Source organism: Photinus pyralis, unplaced genomic scaffold, assembly GCF_008802855.1.
Source record: "Photinus pyralis isolate 1611_PpyrPB1 unplaced genomic scaffold, Ppyr1.3 Ppyr1.4_LG1, whole genome shotgun sequence".
Taxonomy (NCBI): domain Eukaryota; kingdom Metazoa; phylum Arthropoda; class Insecta; order Coleoptera; family Lampyridae; genus Photinus; species Photinus pyralis.
In genome coordinates, this window is record NW_022170249.1 from 20,719,348 (window position 1) to 20,729,374 (window position 10,027).

At 34.4% G+C, this 10,027-nt stretch overlaps 1 long non-coding RNA gene across 1 annotated transcript in view; it reads right to left on the bottom strand.

Moving 5' to 3' along the window:
* Positions 1–6,905, bottom strand: part of LOC116160207 — a 31,174-nt gene extending 24,269 nt beyond the window's left edge. The window contains exon 1 of the long non-coding RNA XR_004143161.1: positions 7–6,905. This is a non-coding gene — a long non-coding RNA (uncharacterized LOC116160207). The remainder of the gene's footprint in view (positions 1–6) is intronic.
* Positions 6,906–10,027: the final 3,122 nt, after the last annotated feature.

A 10,027-nucleotide genomic window follows, 5' to 3' on the forward strand; every position in this document is an offset into this window, starting at 1 on the left:
GGTGACCTCACGAAAAGAGTATACTGTAAGGGGAGCCCGCATTTTTTCGAATTTTAGATATACGTAAAATTGCATATGTACCGCTTTATAGGAAGAGTAAGCGCGAGTAAAGCAAGAGTTTGGGGTGAATATTTTATAATTTGAATTGGTGTTTATAATTTTTAACGGCCTACTAATTACTGACGGTCATACGAATGATGACAACAGCTTTTTGTTCAAAAATGGGGCATGATTTATGATTGGTGCCATTTTTATTTGTTTGGTGTTGAACAAATTTTATTTTTTACATTTATGACACCCAACACGAATCAACTTTGTTTTCGTGGCTGTCTGATTATTAGAATTTGTACTCGACGAGTTTAGTATATTTCGTATGGATGAATGTACAGAAAATCTTTAAATTTTGAATTTTGTCCCTCCCACCTCCCTTTCATCAATTTTGAAATAAATCTCCAAAACATAAAATTGCAGCCAAAAGTAGATCACTATAATATATGAAAGTGCAGTTTTTGAAGGGTACTAGTACCGGCACGTAAGAAGACCACAGCGGGTGATCTTTCGCCTTCTTACGTGCCGAGTACAGCATCTCCATACAAAAAGTATCCAAGGCATATCGAAAGAATTCTATTCTAATATCAATGCATAATTAGAAATTTGCCAAACCAATGAACGACATGTCAAAATGAGTATCATAAATGGTTAATATTATTTGCAAACTGTTAGGTATATATAACAATTTTCACAAATAATAGACAATCAAAAAGCACACTGCCTACATGAACTAAAAAATAAGTATCGCCACTTATGAGTTTAGCTTCTGCATTACAGGTATTATTTGCCATGAAGTTTATATTTTATACAATTGTAAAATATCTTTTCAATCGCCATGGAAAGAAAGCTATTTTTTTAAGCTTTAAGCCCTACCATAGACTATCCGATCACGTGTCATTCTTTTGTTTCAAATTTAAGCGGGATCTGTGTTTTAATGATGGGATTTCAACGTTTCCACTTTGCCTTAAAATCTGTCATAATATCTTCGAACCTGGGGTGGGTTAATATGCATACATAACCCTATGCGTTTAAAAGGATTTGGTCTCAAACCACAGCCAGTAGAGCGAGGGCTTTCCAAGAATAATAATAATGAACAATCATTTCTAATGCAAAGTAGGTAAATTTGTTTAAAGGTATATCATTTATCACACTGGATGTCATTTTTATTCAAATCAATACAAAGTTATTTAAGTACAGAAAATGAAGAATTATTTCAGTTCACCATGCGATGTACCACAGAGGTCCATTTTGGGAATTACATCGTTTTAATTTATATTACCATCACCGATGACCCAATACCCGCATGAAACAAGTAAGTATATACCTACTTTGTTTGGGACATATCATTGGGTGATCAGACATATTACTTAGAACTAACCTCGATAGTACCTATATGCAAAGGGGACCTTGCGAAGCATATCGATAAAGGGTTTTACGGACATAAAAATCTAAAAAATTATCAATGTGTGACTCAATATTCTTTACTACTAAAGCAAAGGTTATTTCAGTAACATTGGAAATAGCACAAATAGTGCACTATGTGGTTCATACAAAATAATACTACTTACAACCTTTAATTAAATAATTAATTAATTAAAAATTAATGTCATAAAGCCTATTCTTTGAACCCTACATTAGGTATGTTACTACTATTTAAAAATCCTACGTAGATTTCTTTAACCGCATTAAGATACAAAGGTCACATTGGAACAAAATGGCGGAATTGGCTGATTCACGAACTTGGCCGAGATATTTATGAGTTACATATCAACCTTTAGAGGTTGGTCGAAATTGGTTCATAATTACGAAACTCAAAAGTGTTTCTTGGGAGTGATATATATAAACCTATAATAAACATATAAATATACTGGTACTATTGCAATAGGTAGATAGAAATCTACCTAAAACAAGAAAATAAAGATCCAGGGGTCTTGTGAATTACAATTGTACGTTTTAAAAAACAAAACACTCGCCTTTTCTTAAAAAATATGCTTTTTTTCTATTTTTGAAAAGTGATGCTCAGATTGTCCATTTTTTCTAACTTTAAGCTTTCACAGTAACGACTGTACAGCATCACTATGGTTTGTTAACGAAGTTTATACTTAAAAAGTATATTTTCCATAAATATGGACAACAATTTTAAATTTTGAATTTTGTCCCTCCCGCCTCCCTTTCATCAATTTTGAAATAAGTTTCCAAAACGAAATTGTAGTCAAAAGTAGATAGCTTAAGCAAAGTATACACATATAATCAAAATCACTATAGGGCATTATTACAACGTCATACATAAGCCGACTCACTAGGTCAAAGAAGCAGCCAATCTATTGTTTTCAAAATGGTTATCCTATACACGCTAATAATAATCAAGCAAAACACACTAATTGCATAGATAAATAAAAAAATATTCTCTGCTTATGAATTCACCTTCTGTACCTACGCGAAACATTATTTGTCATGTAGTTTTTATTTGATCCCAATTATTCCTGTGGTAGAATTAACAACTTTTATTTGTCCTTCAAACAGCATCGCTTCAAGCTAATGAGTGTAACATCCTAAAATCCCTAGGTACAGCTTCTTGATGCAGAATCAGTAATATTAAAATAAGGCACAGTCCGGTGTAGGCGCGAATTTAAACTGATTTAGTGAGTTAATGCGAGTTAGGGGAATTTTTTCCCAAGTTAGATTTAGATATTAAATGTCTTAGGGTACCTAAATAGCTTTGTGAAATAGATTCATGTAAGATGTAAAGGGTAGAATATTGTCCTTGTCAGTTTCGTGTTAAGAAAAAGTTTTGGGTGATATTGTATATGTGTAAAGGGTCATGTGTACCGCTTCATATGAAGAGTGAGCGCGAGTAGGTTTAACGACGAGACAACGAAGCGCGTTTCGAATGCGTGAGTTTTGAGCAGAGATAGCATGAACCATCCAGTTTAGTTGATTCCCTTTTATGTAGCGCTGCGGCCACAGATTGGATAAGAATTGGGCTTGCGATTGGTGAAAAGGGGACGCTGGTCGCGAAAATTGCGGTGGTTCCGTTTTAGATTAGCAGCTACAGCTTAAGCAGGTAGTTCGAGCATCACTCTCCTTACAGTAAGGACTTTTGCGGAAATTTTAATTGCGAAAGGATCGAACTAAACTTTTTAAAGAAAGTAAATGTTAGTGAAATCATTGCGGCAGATTAAGTGAAGAGAACATTTTAAGAAAATTAATCTCAAGCGGATAGCTCCAACCTCAAAGACGCTTAGGGGTGTTGTGTGTGTATTAATCAAAATTAGAATTTCAACCGGTACTATACATTTTTTGTGACTAGATGAAAGACGGGGTTCCTAAATAAAATTCAGGCGTCAAAGAAAACTACGTTCATTACAGTAGCAGATTTTCTAATTCGCATTTTGTAATTCGTAACCTCGTACTAGCTTCATGTGAGTGGTTTTCTCTTGCAGTTTTGAGCAACACAAAATTAATTTCCTTTACAATTACGCTAACTAAACATAGAAAAGCTATACTCGCACGAAATAAAATATTTTACGCGTGCATTACGTAATCTAAGCGGCACTAATTAATCCATTAACAACAAAGACACACCTTCACATCAGGAAACCGTATAAATCCGCTAAGGAAATCTGGTCAGAACGCAAGACAACTCTATTTACATATTTCGGACCATTGTTGATTCCTGTCAACTTCATATACCACGAATACGACCTTCGACGGCGACGTAGGGAAATCTTGAATCAAGACAATTTCTATGAGGATCGAAGCAACGTCAATAGAAGACGAATAGAGGTATTGTAAAAATTTCGTTACTCTGGTTTTTCAATCGTAATGATTTCAATTTACCTACTGTTCAATAACTCATTTTGTATCTATTAATTTAAGTAGTTTAAATTTTAAAGAAAAGCTCCGTTTTCAATTAGTCAACAAGATTTCGATTTATTGCATATTTTTGGGAAACTTTAACTTTGAGTTAGCCAGGTTTTTTCCTATGTTAAGGGACGTCCAGTGCACGAGTGTTTTAATTTAACAGGGTCACATTCGGATGCCCTCTTCTTGGTGACCTCTTTGTACATATTAAATCACGATATAATTAAATTCACGACAAGTTTTTATGTAAACATATTATGAAATCTGTCAACCAGAAGATGACTAGGAGGTAGTGCAAAAATGATGACTATCAGCACGAGTTGAGAAAGTGCAAAGTAGAACAAGTAGGTAACTATATTATTACTAAGCATATCAAGACTACCAGACATGTACAGCCGTCTCTATTTAATGCAACACAAAACATTACCTGTTAGTAGTTTTTAAAAACAAGAAAATTAAGATCTACGTAGTCATGCGTGCGGATATAGCACAAAAGACGTCCAGTTTCTATTTCGAAATTCATGATAATCTTTAGGGTTAGTTTGCCTTTAGTAGATGTATGTTGAATAAATTAATGCCTACTTTTGAGACTTAATGTTCGTAATGTTTTTCAGTAGTTGCGAGATAGTACACTTTCTAAATTTTGAATTTTGTCCCTCCCACCTCCCTTTCATCAATTTTGAAATACGTTTCCAAAACATAAAATTGTAGCCAAATTTATGTACACTAGGTAAATTTATTATAAGCAATTTTTCAAAAGTATCAAGACAAGAAATATGATCGATATTCACTGAAGCGAACAAGTAAGAGATACATGATACAATCCATTGTAAGTTCAAAAGCACCACATTCCACATTCATTAAATATAAGAAAATTAACATTTTACAATTCCATACAGAACTTGATACCAAACCTGTCAAGCGAATGTGAAAGCAGCAGAACATAATGGTGTTACCAAACCTATTTTAATACCTAGGTACACATTGCAATTATCACACAACTAAGCAAGCAATACATTACTTAATTAAATCAATTTCACACCATGTAAGTAGTTTTAATTGCATTTGTTTTATAATTTACCACTGTAGGTATTTACTAGTGCTCGAAGAAAGAGAAGCTATACTTTTCAGGGTAACGGACCCATGCTATTTCTTATTTAGTGGTTATTCGGTGAATATTCAATATGGTAAAAAGTACAAATAATAGTCGTATAGGTCTTACAGTTACTAAGCAAGCAAACAGTTTGAACCATAAGCCCACATCAAGTCAGTTTGTAGAACAAGCAGTCTAATTAATAAGTGTAGGTAATAGCAACCTTATACACAGTGATCAGTGCAGTTATTGCTACCTTGGAACATAGAAATTTCATGCACAGATAATGGTAGTAACATCGCGCATCAGTTAGTGGGAGCTGTGACAAATGAGTAGGTATTTTGGGAGCTGAAAAACAAAGTTTCCATCTCCAGCAGCATGTTCTCCCACGAAGAACCGCGTCCAAGCTCAAGATAAGTCTCCTTTCCTGCGAGAGGGCATCATTCATCATAATCATAAAAAGCTGGTGGCGCACGAGTTGGATCACGTCTGGCTATATTCACGGAAAATTTTTCATCACCCGCCACCCCAGGCGAAAAAGAATTCAGTATTTTTTGTACTAGGTATATCAATTGTTCATATTTGTTTGTTTCAACGATTCTTGACAATTATTACTTCTTATTGAGAACTTTTTCTAGTTCATTTGACGTTGATTTAATTACTTATATTTCAAGCACCCCGTATATATATAATTATTTTTTGTCTTAGATTAAGTGTCTTTAAGCGAAGGCTTTGGCGATCTAGACGAAACTCTTGCAATGACGGCCGCAAGCAGCATGCTAAAAATTAGAAATCCACCGTAGACTGGTGAAGAAGATAGACGCAATTACGGATCAAGCGTATAAAATCGCAAATTGGGCAAGCGAATACCAAAGTGATTATATTAGTATGCATCTGCAAATAGATACCAACCGACGGAACATGTTAATCGACCATTTTTGCATTACATGTAACATTGCACAATACAAACTGAATGTATGTGAGAGAATTAACCGCATCGAACTTAGCTTGTTGCATGAGGTGTGAGTAAGCCCAATCAAGAACCAGCAAATATTTAGGGATTTCAAGCACCTGCTGCTAATCCTAGACAATAATAAACGAATGTTTTTAATTGCTAATTGCATTTGCTTTGCTCAATGCGTAAGAACATACTGTGTATATGCATAGTGTAGCGAATATTCTAGATATCCAGACTTCGGGTCGCCACCTAGCGCCCATCAAGATAAGTTACCAGCGATACGAAACGGAAGCGGACATACATAATTCGTTCGCTATTAAGCAAATTGAATCGTGTTTAAGTTAAGTTCCAACATCGATGCCGCAGTGATAATACTGACATTCGCGCTCTATAAGTGAGGGTATAGGTATAACACCTGTTATAAATCAATCTATTGAAGGACAGTTATAAATTCATTAATAATTAATTGTACATAAACAAATAACGTAGGTAATTTAAATTATGTTACAATAGTTTGTTTCAAAATATAAAAGCTTTATGCGGTTACTAATAATTGCCACGTAAATAATACAACTAACGCGTGTTGCGTTCAAATAAAGGGCATATTCAAATAAGTAGATATTAGTATTCAATATAATAATAAACTGTTCACGTTAAGCGAGTCATATTCTTTTAGGACAGTTAGATACAAACGTTTGATTTGCATTAAATATGGTATATTTTTACTGCTTTAGTTATTGAATAAAGCATCCCCCATACAAACTTAAATCGCTACAAACAAGCACACAAACCTCTAGCTCTAGATTATAACCAACAAACTTCAATTTTCGGAATTGGGCATCAAAGAAAGACATGCTTAAAACTACCAATACAATACCAATACAGCATGCAGTTTACATAATTTTCAAGTGCGCGAAGAAGCACAGTTGAGCAAATACATAAACAGTGTTATGGGTATTTAAACAATGTCAAGAGAGAACGAAGATTCAATGTTATTCCATTAATTGGAATTCCTATAAATTGTAAAATAAATCAAAACGTCGCACAATGGTTCTAAATCCCGAAAAACGAGACAAAAGTAAAAAAAGAAAGTTTTTTATGGTGATTTTTAAGTTAATTCGCGATTCAGATTAACAGTGAGACCTCTGGTGGCAGCACGTTGTAATTAATATTGGTGGGATAAAACCCGCATTTGGTTTATTTACAATGGACAATAGTAATCAATATTGTCGTGTTTACGGCTGTACAAGTAAATACACCTTAAAGAGCAAGAATAGTTTAGATAAGAAATCGTCGTCAAACGCATATTTCCAAAGTCTTTAATTGTAAACAGTGCAATTAAATTATACAACCAACAATAATAATAAGTTAAAGAATCATAATCTAGCGCGTAACATTTCCAAAATCTTTAATTGTGAACAGTGCAATTCCACAAGAAAAAATAGGTGATATTATATCATTCTTCGACACACTCCGTTTTTAATAACTTTCTATCACTGTTATCACGGTAAGCGTTCGTTACGATCAGTTCTATTAATTATAAGGGGGGCATTGTATTGTTTTCCTGCCTTTAACTTTCCCGCAGATTCCGCTAACTAATATACGCCTGGTTGCTTATATTTCCGACAGGGAATTGTATGATTTGCCGAGTGTTTAATTTCCCTTTTAAATTTCCCAGCTGTGCCCGTAACAGCCCTGGAGTCTGTTTCCTCCAAGCGAGTCGAACTGTGGCTACCGAGTTTTGTTGGAAAACTTCGAAACCGTTCCTACCACTGATCCTGACCAAAGGGTGGGCCGCAATATTAGATCCGCCATTTTGCTTTTTTGAAAATGTAACGTCAGCTTCTTAATTAGTGCGCTCAAAAACTCTGTACCGACTTTCATGTAAAAACAACAAATTTTTGGCCGTCATATTGAATCCACCATTCGGTTTTTTTGAAATCTCATATCAGATACTTAAGAAACGCATTTAAAAACCCTGATATATATTCTTGGAAAAGTCGAACGATACCATCATATTTTGGTCAGCTTTTCGGGATTCGGAATCCCTCCATGTCATCGCACCGCGCCGTTGCAAATGACGCCTGAATTGAAAAGGCTAGCGTGAACGATTAATCATATTAAAACGCGAAGACTCACAATAATCATTAATAATAAATAAAATAAAATAATGGAATATAATTAAATAATTTTACATTGTCTGATTTTTTGCGTACTCAGAGGAGCAACTTGATGCGTAGATAGACGTTGTGATACCATTTTTGAGTGTGTCGTTTTTTCATTTGTGTACAATGTAATGATTAATTCTTTCAATTTCCCGTACACTATAATTAAGTCTACCTTCTAATTACATTAATAATAATAATAACTTTATTGTCTGTGATCACGCATAACCTTGACATAGACATCGTCATACATTCAAACATTTATGGACATTTAAAATTTTAAAAAGTCAATTAGGAACAGTGTAAATGCTAAAGGACATGTTACAATTAAAAATCACTCATTGAATAAAAACAACGTTCGACTAAGTATTTTTTTAGATTCGTTCGATACTTCTTAATGTTTGTGATGTTTTTAATATATAAAGGGAGTGCATTGTACATTTTAACTGCATTGTAATATGGACCCCTTTCATACTTCGCTGTGGAATGGTAGGGTATGGTAAGTATCTCATTGTTGCGTGTATGATAGTCATGCTTAGCATTTAATGGATGAAAAATATGACTATTCATTTTCACGAAGATGCAAAGCTTATATATGTAAATGCTAGGAAATGATAAAATTTTCCTATTGATGAAAACATTCCTAAGAGAAATTGTCGGTTTTACATTAAAAATTAATCGCATTATCCTTTTTTGTAGGATGAAGACTCTGTTTTTGTCGACAGCTGCCCCCCAGGCAACAACGTTGTATGCTAAATGAGGATATGCGAGCGCGTAATACACAGTAACTAATGAATTTATGTCAAGACATGATTTCAAGTTTCGTAACACATAATAAGCCCTGTTAAGTTTTTTACACACATTCTTAATATGTTGGTCCCATGACAAATCGTCATCTATCAAAATCCCTAAAAACTTAGTATTTAGACTAACACTTGAAGTTTCGAGCTCTTGCTTAGCCCTACCAAAGTTCACACACACAGTTTTATTTGCATTTAATACAAGTTTGTTAGCACTACACCAGGAATGAAATTCCTCGTCCACATGTTTAATAGTACTTGTTAAACACTCTAGGGTCTTCGCTGATATAACGATGGTTGTGTCGTCGGCATAGCTGATCACCTTCGCACTTGTCACATGATTTGGCAAATCTGCTACGTACAATAAATATAATAGCGGGCCCAACACTGAACCCTGAGCGACCCCTAAGGTAACATCAAATTTGTCGGATTTAACACCTTCGATGTCCACATATAGTTGCCTATTTGAAAGGAACGATTTTATCCACAGCAGTTTATGGCAGATATTCTCGCAATTAATCGTATCGAAAGCTCGACTGATATAAAAAAATAGGACAGAGATATACTTTTTTTGTCGAGTTCTTCATAGATGAAAGTAAGTAGATCGAAGGTAGCGCTTTCTGTAGATTTCCCAGGTCGGAAACCATGCTGGCTGGCCGGTAAGATGCTAAATTTGTTGACGAATGAGATTAATCGGTTATAAACGATTTTTTCCAACAATTTCGAAAAGACGCTCAACAATGAGATAGGGCGATAGTTTTCTATTCTTGTAGGGTCTTCTGACTTGAATACAGCTATTACGCGCGCAGTCTTTAATGCACTAGGAAAAATCCCACGAGCAAGAGATTCATTATATAGCATAGTTATGATCGGTAGAATAGAAGTCAAGACATGATCCAGTACCTTCACTGTTATTTTTTTAACTTGTGGTTTACACAATTTTTAAACTCAACTTAATTTGTTTAGGTTATATAATAAAGGGGTTTAAAAAAACAAGGAAAACAGAATTACGTCGAAATGCGAAATTTTATTCCTTTATATCTTTAACCTTTTTTATACTGATAGCTATACTACACAACATTAAAGTAAATTTCTT